Raw genomic sequence first — 12,145 nt, 5'->3', positions numbered from 1 at the left:
AAATATGTAAAAAGAGAAGTTAAACCAGCTGGCTTGTTTAATTTTGGCTTTTCCCCCTTTTCACTTTTTTTTCTTTAGCTTAAGTGAAGGGAAAATGTACTGAGTAAATATCCAGGGTTCTTCCTAGTGTTTAGCCCTAACAAAATTCTTCATAGGACATAGTGTAGTGGATTTCTGGGGATTGGGTGTGAACGTGACATTTCACCCCTGGGTCACAGGCCACTTCCTGCCCCATATTGTAAGTAAAAGTTCTCACTATTCATGGGTCGCCAGTGCCCAGGAGTCAGGGTGGGAGTGGGGGATGCGAGTGTGGGGAGTGGGAAATGGGGGATGAGGGAAGCTCAATGAGTTACTCCTCACATTGTTTTATTGTAGGAACACTTCTCTTTCCATTCTTGTATCATACTCAGGAACTAAATTTCAAAACTCTATTACAAAGTGCATATTAATTAATATTTCCAGCTTATTAATTTATTCATGCATTCAATAAATATCATTTAAACACTGTCTAGGTACTGTGCCTTGTGTTAACTGCTGGGGAAACAAAGATAACTGAAATATATTCCCTGCCTTCTATGTCCTCAAACAAGCAGGAGAGACAGATATCCAGACCAATAACTACAGCAATTACAGTGAGTTCTATGAGGCAACAGACCCAGGGAGGGCAAGGAGGGCACCGAGGAAGCGGTGATACTGGAACTGAGTTTTCTGAGCTAACTAGGAGCGTACCAGAAGACCAAGGAGAGGAAGAGCAGTCCAAGCAGAGGGAATAGCCATGCAAAAGCCCTGTTTTCCCCTCAGGTAAGGTGGCAAGTCTGCAAAGGTGTACTCTGATTTGGGTTCTAGGAACTGAGGATGAAAAATGGAGTGAAATAGGATAGGATTGGCCCATGGAGTTCAGAATTTGAAACCAAGGAGCCCCCAAAGGCAGCATTCAGGAATAAAGGCATAATTAAACCCAGTGGAAAATAATACCCATACACAAACTTAGCGAGACCAAGTAGGAAGGCAAAAACCAGCAACAGCAAAGCAGGAACTGGAGGAAGCACAGGTTTCAGGCTGGGGAAGGAGGGAGAGCCTGGAGAGAAGCACAGAGCTATAGGGGCTTTTTAGAGGCTGCCTAAGGGCCTGTCTGGAGTGGGGGAGGGCAGTGTTAAAGGCACAGAACCTGTTCAGGCAGGTTTAGAAGCAAGACAAAGTGTAGCACTGTGAGGGAGTTAAGGGCAGTCATCATGACTGTTGCCCAGAGGATTGAAGAGGATGGTAGAAAAGAGGCAGTCACGGCCTCCATGATGAGGAGGCTCGGAAAGTATTCTCAGGGGACTGAACATCATCCTTCCAGCTGGGATTTCCCACAGGGTGCCATGGGCACCACTGGCAGTTATCAATGTGTTGTTTCATGGTTTACAAACAATATTTTAAAGATTTTTAGGAGGTTCCTTAAAAAAAACTAAAAATAGAGCTACCATATGATCCAGCATTCCCACTCCTGGGCATAATTTCCCGGAGAAAGCATAATTCAAAAAGACACACGCACCCCAATGTGCACTGCAGCACTATTCACAATAGCCAAGATATGGAAGCAACATAAATGTCCATTGACAGATGAATGGATGAAGGATGTGTGGTATATTTATACAATGACTATTACTCATCCATAAAAAAGAATGAAATAATGCCATTTGCAGCAACATGAATGGACCTAGAGACTATCATACTAAGGGAAATAGGCCAGACAGAGAAAGACAAATATCATATGATATTGTCTATATGTGGAATCTAAAATAAATGATACAAATGAACTTATATACAAAACAGAAACCCACATGGACCCACAGACATAGAAAACAAACTATGGTTACCAAAGGGGAAAGGGATGGGAGGAGGGATAAAATAGGAGTTTGAGATTAACCTATACACACTACCACATATAAAATAGATAACCAACAAGGACCTACTACACAGCACAGGGAACTATACTCAATATTTTATAATAACCTATAAGGGAAAAGATCTGAAAAAATATATATGTATGTATAACTGAATCACTTTGTTGTACACATGAAACTAACACAACATTGTAAATTAACTATACTTCAATTTAAAAAAGTTAAAACATTTTTAGTAGTTTTGTATTTATTTTTATACAAATTAGAAAAATATGTAATTACCACCTTAATCCAAAATTATACAGATAACAAAAATTGCTTAAGATGAAGTGAACATAGTACCATGGTGAGTTGATCTATAGTAAAAATTAAGAAAATACAAAAGATAGTATTAATACAGATACAACAAAAATTGAGAAGGTAGCGTATAAATGACTGCAGTTTGAAAATGCTGGCAATAAGCAATGGGGAGCCCGTGAAAAGTTTTACATATTGGGCTGTATCCTAGAACATTGCTCTTGCTGGGACAGCAGGAGGCTGGGAATTAGAGGTATTTGTTAAGGAGGACTGCCTTTCTCTTCCAGAAGCAATGTAGACTGCCTACTTTTTAAGTTCATATTTCAATATAAATTCTAATTTGAACTCTGAAGTCCTTGGACAATTCTGTAAGAACCTCCTTCTAATAATTTTAAATACCTATGACTTTATTTTAATCTTGAACAACTGGATGTGTATATTTAAGTAAATACTTTGTGTAGAAATGTGCAGTGGTCAAAATTACTTCCATGGTGTGGAGCAATGAGACTAACCATGTCTACTGAATGCTAGTAAATCTGAGTCCCTGTAATTACTTAGTTAATTTGATTTACATAGACCTGGTGACTTATTTTTTAAAATATGTCTGGTACATTATGTACTAATCATGATTTTTAAATTTTCTATATTTCATGATAATTTGACATCTGGGGGCCTTGTGAACTGAGGAGGAACTGCCTGTCCCAAGATTAGCCAGTTCCTAGAGATACTAAACAATTTGCTTGCAAGCATGCCTTTTCTATGCAAACCAACCCATCCTAAGTCCATACTCCCATCCACCTCCTTTTATCAGATACCTGCAGCCTGGGCCACTATCCACCTGCCCTCAGTCACCCCAGAGCCAGGTACTGGACAACTAGAGATCACTCCTATAGCCCAGAGCCTGCCAAAATTATTCAAACTATTCCATTCTAAGCCTGCTCAGGTGCTTGCCCTGCTTGCCCATTCTTTCCCATGAAAACCAAAATAAAAGTTATTGCCATGCCTTCCCCTCACTCCTTCCGCCTCCTGACCAACCCTGGTGCTTTACCATGTGGTCTTGCATGTCTTGGTGTTAAACTCTTCTTCTTGGGAACTGTAAGCAAAAAACTCTTTTTTTCAAAAACAGTTGTCTCTGTGTCTGTTAGCTCACCATATCTGACTAAAAAAAAAAAAATCCTGGGTACATTTTAAAAAACATTAAAGGAACTCAATATTAACAAATATTTGTTAAATGAATGAGTGATTATTATCTCTACCCACTTAAAACATCTCTCTTTTACCTTACTAAAATTTTTCTCATATAGTGAAAAGCCATCTACGTTAGCTATCTATGATAATCATCCTCTCATGCAACTAAGGATTGGATTTGTAAGAAATCTGAGCTCAGAGTAACTTAAATATTGTAAAATGACACCAAGAAACTATGGCCTGCAAGGCAGCATTATTTCTTGGTTCCAGGAAGAAATCCAAAAGGGACTTCTTCCCAGGGAACACACCCATTTTTCCATATCTTCCTACATGAGATGTTGTTTTTGTATGCCAGGGTAGATTAACTGCTGTAACAAATAACCCTAAATCTCAATTGCATAAGATAATAAAATTTATTTCTTAATCACCAAAATCCAGTGCAGGTGTTCATAGTTGGACAGCTCTCCTGGCTGCCTCCGCTGACTCAGTAATCAAGTATTCTTTCATCTTGTGATGCTGCCAGCTTCAAAACGTGGTCTCCAAGGTCATCAGAGAAGGTGAGACAATTATGGAAAAGGCATATCAGATACATACTCAACTTAACACACAAATGGCAATCAAAATGTCTACATACATTCTATTGGTGAGAAGTAGACACATCCCCCTACTGCTTCCAAAGATGCCAGGGAACTAGGAAATAGTCTCTACCAGGGCAGCCATTTCCTAGCAACCACTTTGCACTAAAAAAATAGGAGCTCAAACCTTCGGGAGTCAGCTAACCTTTTTTTCATTAATTTAAGACATGTAACCCAGGCCTGCATTCTGGTGATAGAGTAACTATGGGTTGGTCAAGTGATAATGTAAACCAATGGTTTTTAACTGCTTAGGGGGTCATGAATCTTATAAAATGTATGGGCTCTCTCCCTAGACAAACATATAAGCATAATAAGCACACACAGTTTTCATGGAATTTCAGGAGCTTCCATCAGATCCTGATGGATTCCCTAAAGCCCATTATTGAAGTTATTAGAGGGTCATAGATCTATACTTTTGGTATAGTTGAGATTGTTTGGTTTGAGTTATATTTTGAATAGTATTCTAAATCATGAACCATGAGCCAAGTTAGATTTTTTTCCTGCTAGATTGAGTTTTTAAATTTAAATGCTAGAACTAAGAGACTCAGAATATCAGCACTGTCATCCAACTTTTAGATGCCAGTTTTGCACTGAGCAGAAATTCTTATCTCTACTATTGCAAAAGACTTTATGTTGATATCCTGCCATCCATTTGCTACTCTTCAATCCATTCTACATGCCAACCAGAGTGACATCTAAAAATTCTAATTTTTTCATGTCACTCCCTCTTAAAGACCTTTCTGTGGATAAAGACTTAAAACCCTTAACATGGTGTACAAGGCTTGAGTAAACTTTCCCTACCTGATTCTCACATTGTGCGCTGCTTTGTTTTTTTGTACTCCTTCCAACTGGCCTTTCTTTCCCTTCCTCCCACCTCAAGGCCTTTGCACATGCCTTTACAGGTTTTGTAAGTTGTTTTGCTTCATTCTTTATATAGTTAACTGCTACGCTTCCTTCAGATCTCAGCTCAACTGTCATTTCCTCAGAGAAGCTTTCACAGAGACATAAAGTAAGTCAGGTCTCCTACATGTTCTTAGAGTACCCTGTAAGCTTCCCTCTTAGTGAGCATCATGGTTTATAACTATGTGTGATTATTTGATTTGTCTGGGTCACTTCCACTAAAAGGTAAGGTCCATGAGGGAAGAAACTGTGAGCGTCTGGTGCCAGAACTCAGCACCTGGCTTAGCACATGGACTATAACAGGAATTCAATATTTATTGAATACTGGATGACTAAGGATAGATGGATGGGTGAATGAATGAATGAATTAAGAATGTTGGCTATGGTTTACTCTATATCTTGAGAAAGAAAAAGCTAAGTGATAAAGGGTCTTGAACCAAATTATTTTCTCATTCTGAGAAGTGAATAGAATAACCAAGTCAGTATATGGTATGATTTTAAGGAACTTCACAGTTAGGCAACGACTCTATTGTGCTGCATAGCAACCTCTTCTCTTAAATAACGTCTAATCCAATAGGAGAAACAAGCAGTAAAACATGTGTCTATCATTATCTTATATTTACCACAAAAAGAAGGGCTCATGATGGAGTAAGGGCCATGTAAGGGGACTATTATACAAGGAACTAAGTAAGAGACTATTGGATTAATCCAGGAAGGCTTCTTGGGGGAGATGGCCCTTTGTATATAGTTTGAAGGCCTCTTTATGACACTCCTTTATTGAAATATATTTGGTAGCCTGAGTGCCAACAAAAGATTTTCCCCACAGATCTTGCTCCCCAGCTTTCCTGTGTTGCTGTCACAAGGATAAAGCTACAAGTAATGAAAAAAGCTGCAAGGCAAAGATTAGGCTGGCATTTTAGTTCCCTAGCAGAGAACAAGACTTTATTTTACTACATATATATTTTTTAATTGAAGTATAGTTGATTTCAATGCTGTGTTAGTTTCAGGTGTACAGCAAAGTGATTCAGTTATATACATATATATGTATGTATATGTATATATATTCTTTACAGTTTCCTTTCCATTATAGTTTATTACAAGATATTGAACAGTACAGCTGTCCCCTCTGCCCCTGCCCCACTTCCTCCTTTGGTAACCATAAGTTTGTTTTCTATGTCTGTGAGTCTGTTTCTGTTTTGTAAATAAGTTCATTTGTGTCATTTTTTTTAGATTCCACATATAAGTGATATTATATAACATTTGTCTTTTTCTACCTGATTTACTTCATTTAGTATATAACCTCTAGGTCCATCCGTGTTGCTGCAAATGGCACTACTTTATTCTTTTTATGGCTGAGTAATATTCAACTGTATATCTACACCACATCTTCTTTATCCGTTCATCTGCTGATGGACATTTAGGTTGCTTCCATGTCTTTATTATTACAAATAGTGCTGCAATGAACACTGGGGTGCATGTATGTTTTCAAATTAGAGTTTTCTCTGGATATATGCCCAGGAGTAAGATTGCTGGGTCATATGGAGAACACGACCTTAAACAGTTGTACTCATACTTTCTCTGGTAGATTTTATCATTTTTCTAAATATTCACTGGGTCTCCATGTGGAAGGATTTTACATTTCTGTAAGACTCTGTCATGTGATTTCCTTTGGCAAATGATATAGCAGTGGAAGTGACATGTACAGAAGCTTTGAGAGCTGTTGTGGGGTTCCACCTCCTCTCTCTCTTTTCTCTCTGACACAAGGCCCATCATGTCCTCAAATGATGCTCTATCAACCTGGATTTCAAGGTGATGAGGATGAGGAACAGAGCCACGACTGACCTTCAGCCACCATATAACACGACCAACACATTAGCTTTTATTCCTGTAAGGCACTGCAATTTGAGAGTTGTTTGTTACTGCAGCATTACCCAGTAAAAGATGACTGATACACTTTCCGTCACAAAAACTATATATAATTCAACTCAAATTTAGAGTGCTACACATAATGAAAGAATGATCATTCTTATTTGGATAGGTCATCTATCATTTTAATCCAAATGCACAGCTTCAGGAAGGTACAAATGTAGTCATGAGAGAGAAAGTGGAATTCTCAACCATTGGAGCCAATGGACTAACTTCTGTATTCACTGACTTGAAAGATGTGGAAGCCAGCTTGCCTTGTAGCTCTCTATTGGAAGTCCAAGAGGATTCCACTTTAGATAGAGAGGAACATTAACAATAGATTCATGACAACTAGATGAGGACTTCCTTTCTTGGGAAGGAAAATTGATGAAAACAAATAAACAAATCTGCTGATTTATACTAGAAAAAGAGGAATCAGAGCTCATCATGATGTCATTTTTTATGTATCATTTTTAATAGTAACATCTCTGCGAAATAAAAAGAAACTTTTCAAGACAAAATTCATTTATAAAAACTGGCTAGTTCTTGCTTAACATTCCTTCTTCCTTCTCCTCTCCTCTTCCTCCCATTCCTCCTCCTTTTCTCTTCTCTATCTTCTTCCTTGTCCTTGCCTCAAATCTACTCATGGCCATCTTTGGAAGATGCAAAGATGATAGATATGAATAGACACAGACATCCAAAGAAGACATACAGATGGCCAAAAAGCAAATGAAAAGATGCTCAACATGACTAATTATTAGAGAAATGCAAATCAAAATCACAATGAGGTATCACCTCACACTGGTCAGAATGGCCATCATCAAAAAGTCTACAAACAATAAATGCTGGACAGAGTGTGGAGAAAAGGGAACCCTACACTGTTGGTGGGAATGTAAATTGGTACAACCACTATGAAAAACAGTATGGAGATTCCTTAATAAACTAAAAGTAGAACTACCCTATGACCATGCAATCCCACACTGGGCATATATCTGGAGAAAACCATAATCTGAAAAGATACATGAACTCTAATATTCACTGCAGCACTATTTACAATAGCCAGGACATGGAAGCAACCTAAATGTCCATCAAAAGAGGAATGGATAAAGAAGACGTGGTACATATATACAATGGAATATTACTCAGCCATAAGAAAGAATGAAATATTACCATGCAGCAACATGGATGGACCTAGAGATTATCATACTAAATGAAGTAAGTCAGACAGAGAAAGACAAATATCATATGATATCACTCACATGTGGAATCTAATTTTTTAAATGATACAAATGAACTTATTTACAAAACAAAAACAAACTTAAAGATATCAAAAACAAACTTATGGTTACCAAAGGAGAAATGTGGGGGGAAGTGGGTAAATCAGGAGCTTGGGATGAACATACACATACTACTGTATATAAGATAGATAACCAACAAGGACTTACTGTATTTGCACAGGGAACTCTACTCAATATTCTGTGATAACCTATATGAAAAAAGAATCTTAAAAATAATGAATATATGTATATGTATAACTGAATCACTCTGCTGTACGCCTGAAACTAGCACAACATTGTAAATCAACTATATGCCAATAAAATTAAAATAAATAGGCACAGACATACAGAATAATAGATATATTCCAATTGAAAGGAAAAGATGAATGGATAAAGATGTGAAACATATATACAATGGAATATTACTCAGCTATAAAAGGGAACGAAATAGAGTCATTTGTAGTGAGGTGGATGAACTTAGAGTCTGTCATACAAAGTGAAGTCAGAAAGAGAAAAACAAAAACCATATGCTAACGTATACATATGGAGTCTAGAAAAATGGTACTGATGAACCTAGTGGCAGGACATAAATAGAAACACAGACATAGAGAACAGACTTGTGGACACAGGTGGGGATGGGAAGGATGGGACAAACTGAGAGGGTAGCACTGACATATATACACTACCATGTGTAAAATGGATAGCTGGTGGGAAGCTGCTGTATAGCACAGGGAGATCAGCTCAGTGCTTTGTGATGACCTAGAGGGGTGGGATGGGGAGGGTAGGAGGGAGGCTTAAGAGGGAGCAGATATAGGTATACATATAGCTGATTCACTTAGATGTACAGCAGAAATTGGCACAACATTGTAAAGCAATTATAATCTAATAAAGATGTAAAAAAAAAACAGAAAATTAAATATATACATGTATACATTTATTTCTGAGTTCAAGTCATAATTCTAAAACATTAATAAAAGAACTTGCTTAACCCTAAACCTCTAAAGCTTGAAAAACACTCTAAAAACCACTTGAAATTTGAGGGGTTTTAATACTTTCTTTTAAGTATGCCAAAGTATTCTCATTTCCCCCAGGGTTGGCTGGCCATTAACAGCTTTAATTCAGCTTCATAAGCTTTCCTTGAGTGCCTGCTAGGACCATAAATTCTTCACGTACAACTTGCAGTTTAAAAGTACAGATTATCTTACTGAAGAGCCTTTTTGCCATGAACTTTCTATCCCAAGGTCAATTCCAGTTAAATCCCCTCCCTGCCCCCCACATACACATCAGTATTCGTGAATTTGAACTGTGGTGAACATTACCAATTATTACTCCCTATTGTCAAGCAATATTGCCCACCCCCTAAATATGGGAAGTTTTTAAAATGTTCAATAAAAGCTGTATGTGCAAAGCGAGATGTGCCATTTAACTGTGCAAGTCACTTTCTGGAAGCTGAGCACCTATACGTAATTGAGACAGCTCAGTGTTTAGTCCCTATTTAGAAACCCATTTAAAACAAGGAATAAGAGCAGTTAGATTTATGTGTCATGGCATCTGAATCTGCAAAGGTCTTCTGGTAATCTGAGGAGTAATACTGAGTTACTCTCAGCAAATATTTTGCTTTATTTTTGTAACTTCGCAATACAGTGCAAAGAATCCTGGATGTTGAATTGGAATGTAAGGATTTCTAAAATGGTTTTATACACAATATTTTTGTAACCTAACAAAAAATGTAAACGGTTTACAATTTCATGACCATGAATATGACGAACTACTCTTTGTTCTGAATTGTTCTAGTCCAATGTAGAATGCTTATAATCAGATTGATCTGCATAAGAATTCAAAGCCAATTATGTATATATATGAAAGAGAATTGATTTTTCACAGTGGTTCTATGGTTTAAAACCATCAAAAGAAAGGGAGCATTGCAAAATGCCCCACTTCAAAAATACTACAGTCCAACAATTAAGCAATATATGAAGCATATAATGATGATAATTCCTGGGTATGCCAACCAGGAAATATACAAGCTAGTTATTAAGTTGCCTCACCATGAGAATAATGACCCTGTGATAGCCTGGGTAGGTCATTCCCTCTCCCAGTTCAAACTGTAAGGGAGGACAAGAGAGATTTGCTGAGCTGGCTCTTTTCTTTAATGCCAGATGCCAAGGACTTTAATGCCAGAGTCTTCAGATATCTATGTTATCAAAACCACACAACACCCAGTTTGTGACTTTAGAGAACACTAGGTTACCAAAGATTAGAACTGAGTAGAACTATCTGACATCTTGTACTTTGTTCTATTCATTTTAACAATATGATTACTAACGCCCAGAGAGTCAGGGTACCTTGTTCAACAGTACAAATCTAGCAATAACAAACGTATAGAAAGGACTTTGCCCTACACTGTCACTCCTAGCATGGGGTTTTCCTCTTTCCCATGTCCTTTGATAATTACCATTTCCCAAAACTGAACCCAGGAGTACAAAGCATGAAATGTGAACTTTTAAACTAGAATTAAAATTCAAAACTATAGGATATCTCTTGGAAATTTTAAATCTAATAATAATAACAAAAGTGAAGTTTTATTAAAAAAGTTTAAAGTATGCTCATTTTTCCCCCTGTGCTATAGGTAAAAGGACTTGCTACTCATATATCAAGCCACCAAGAGAACTCCATAAATTATTTTCTGCTCAGGGTAACTGCCTTACTCTTAGCCATTCTGAATACTCCTTAAAGGATTAAAGTTAAGGTACACAAAAGAAAGACATGGTTTTACTGTGAAATTATCTCTAAACCAGAAATGCTGACTTAATTTGACTTTTCTTCTTATCAATGTTAAAACATAATTTTCCTATTATTAAATCTGACCATAAATTAAGAGCTGTTGCTTAAATATATACGTCACGTGACTATAAAACCTGAAACCGAGTCTTATAAACACTCAAGAGAATTCAAACATACAAATAATTACTGTTAGATCAAGTAGCCACCTGTTAGATCGAGACCACAAACTCAATATTGCTACACATGTATGCAATTTTTTTGATGTAGTACTTGCTTGTTGGAAATTGCCTTCATAGCAATGAATTTACACAACTAAATTTAATATTATTATAGCCACACCCTGTGTTTCACCAAAAGCCTATCGCCTTTTTTTTAAATCAGGGGACATGGGTTCAATCCCTGGGCCAGGAAGATCCCATATGCCACGGAGCAACTACGCCCGTGTGCCACAACTACTGAGCCTGTGTTCTAGAGCCTGCGAGCCACAACTACTGAGCCCATGCACCGTAACTACTGAAGCCCGCGTGCCTAGAACCTGTGCTCCACAACAAGAGAAGACACCGCAATGAGAAACCCGTGCACCACAATGAAAAGTAGCCCCTGCTCGCCACAGCTAGAGAAAGCCCGTGCACAGCAGCGAAGACCCAATGCAGCCAAAAATAAAATAAATAAATAATAAAGTAAATCTTTAAAAAAATAAATTTAAAAAAATCATTGATGTTTTTCTACAGACTCAGCTCCTGATTATTTCCTACTATTAACACAAAATGAAATTTGTCTTCAAAGGGCAACCATCTGTTACCAACCAAGATCACCTGGAAAGAGTATTAATCAGGTTCTTTAAAATATTTAAAGAAAATTTGATTAGACATGGTAAGAACAGTGGGATAAGCACATGGCCTTCCAATCTTTACTATAGGAAGAGACTGCTTTCACCAATGTGAACACACTCTGGCACACTTCTTAAAAATCAGTCTTTTTCATTTGAATAACCAATATCATATAGTTTATGCTTGCACGAGTATACCTCTAAGCTTTTTCTATAAGGTGGTTTGAAGCCAAAGCTGAAAAATGTTCTGCTACACATCTTAGACTACTACTTCTTTTACTCTTTGTATAGAAAGAGCAGAAATATTTAAGCTGTAATGATTTTCATCTGCTCAATGCAGCCACAATGCCAACAGATCTCAATTGATTAGTGCTTGAAATACAAAAATTCAAATGTGTACCCTGCGTATATGTGTGTGTGAATGCATGTGGCTGGGGATGT

The 12,145-nt window shown here is 37.4% G+C and overlaps 1 long non-coding RNA gene across 1 annotated transcript; it reads left to right on the top strand.

Moving 5' to 3' along the window:
• Window positions 1–653: 653 nt before the first annotated feature.
• LOC130857417 (uncharacterized) lies at window positions 654–11,526 on the top strand. The gene is made up of 3 exons (XR_009054817.1): window positions 654–801; window positions 3,813–3,931; window positions 11,257–11,526. It is a non-coding gene; the product is annotated as an uncharacterized LOC130857417 (long non-coding RNA).
• Window positions 11,527–12,145: the final 619 nt, after the last annotated feature.

Source organism: Hippopotamus amphibius, chromosome 7 (assembly GCF_030028045.1).
Source record: "Hippopotamus amphibius kiboko isolate mHipAmp2 chromosome 7, mHipAmp2.hap2, whole genome shotgun sequence".
Taxonomy (NCBI): Eukaryota; Metazoa; Chordata; class Mammalia; order Artiodactyla; family Hippopotamidae; genus Hippopotamus; species Hippopotamus amphibius.
This window is presented reverse-complemented; position numbering and strand designations above follow the sequence as displayed.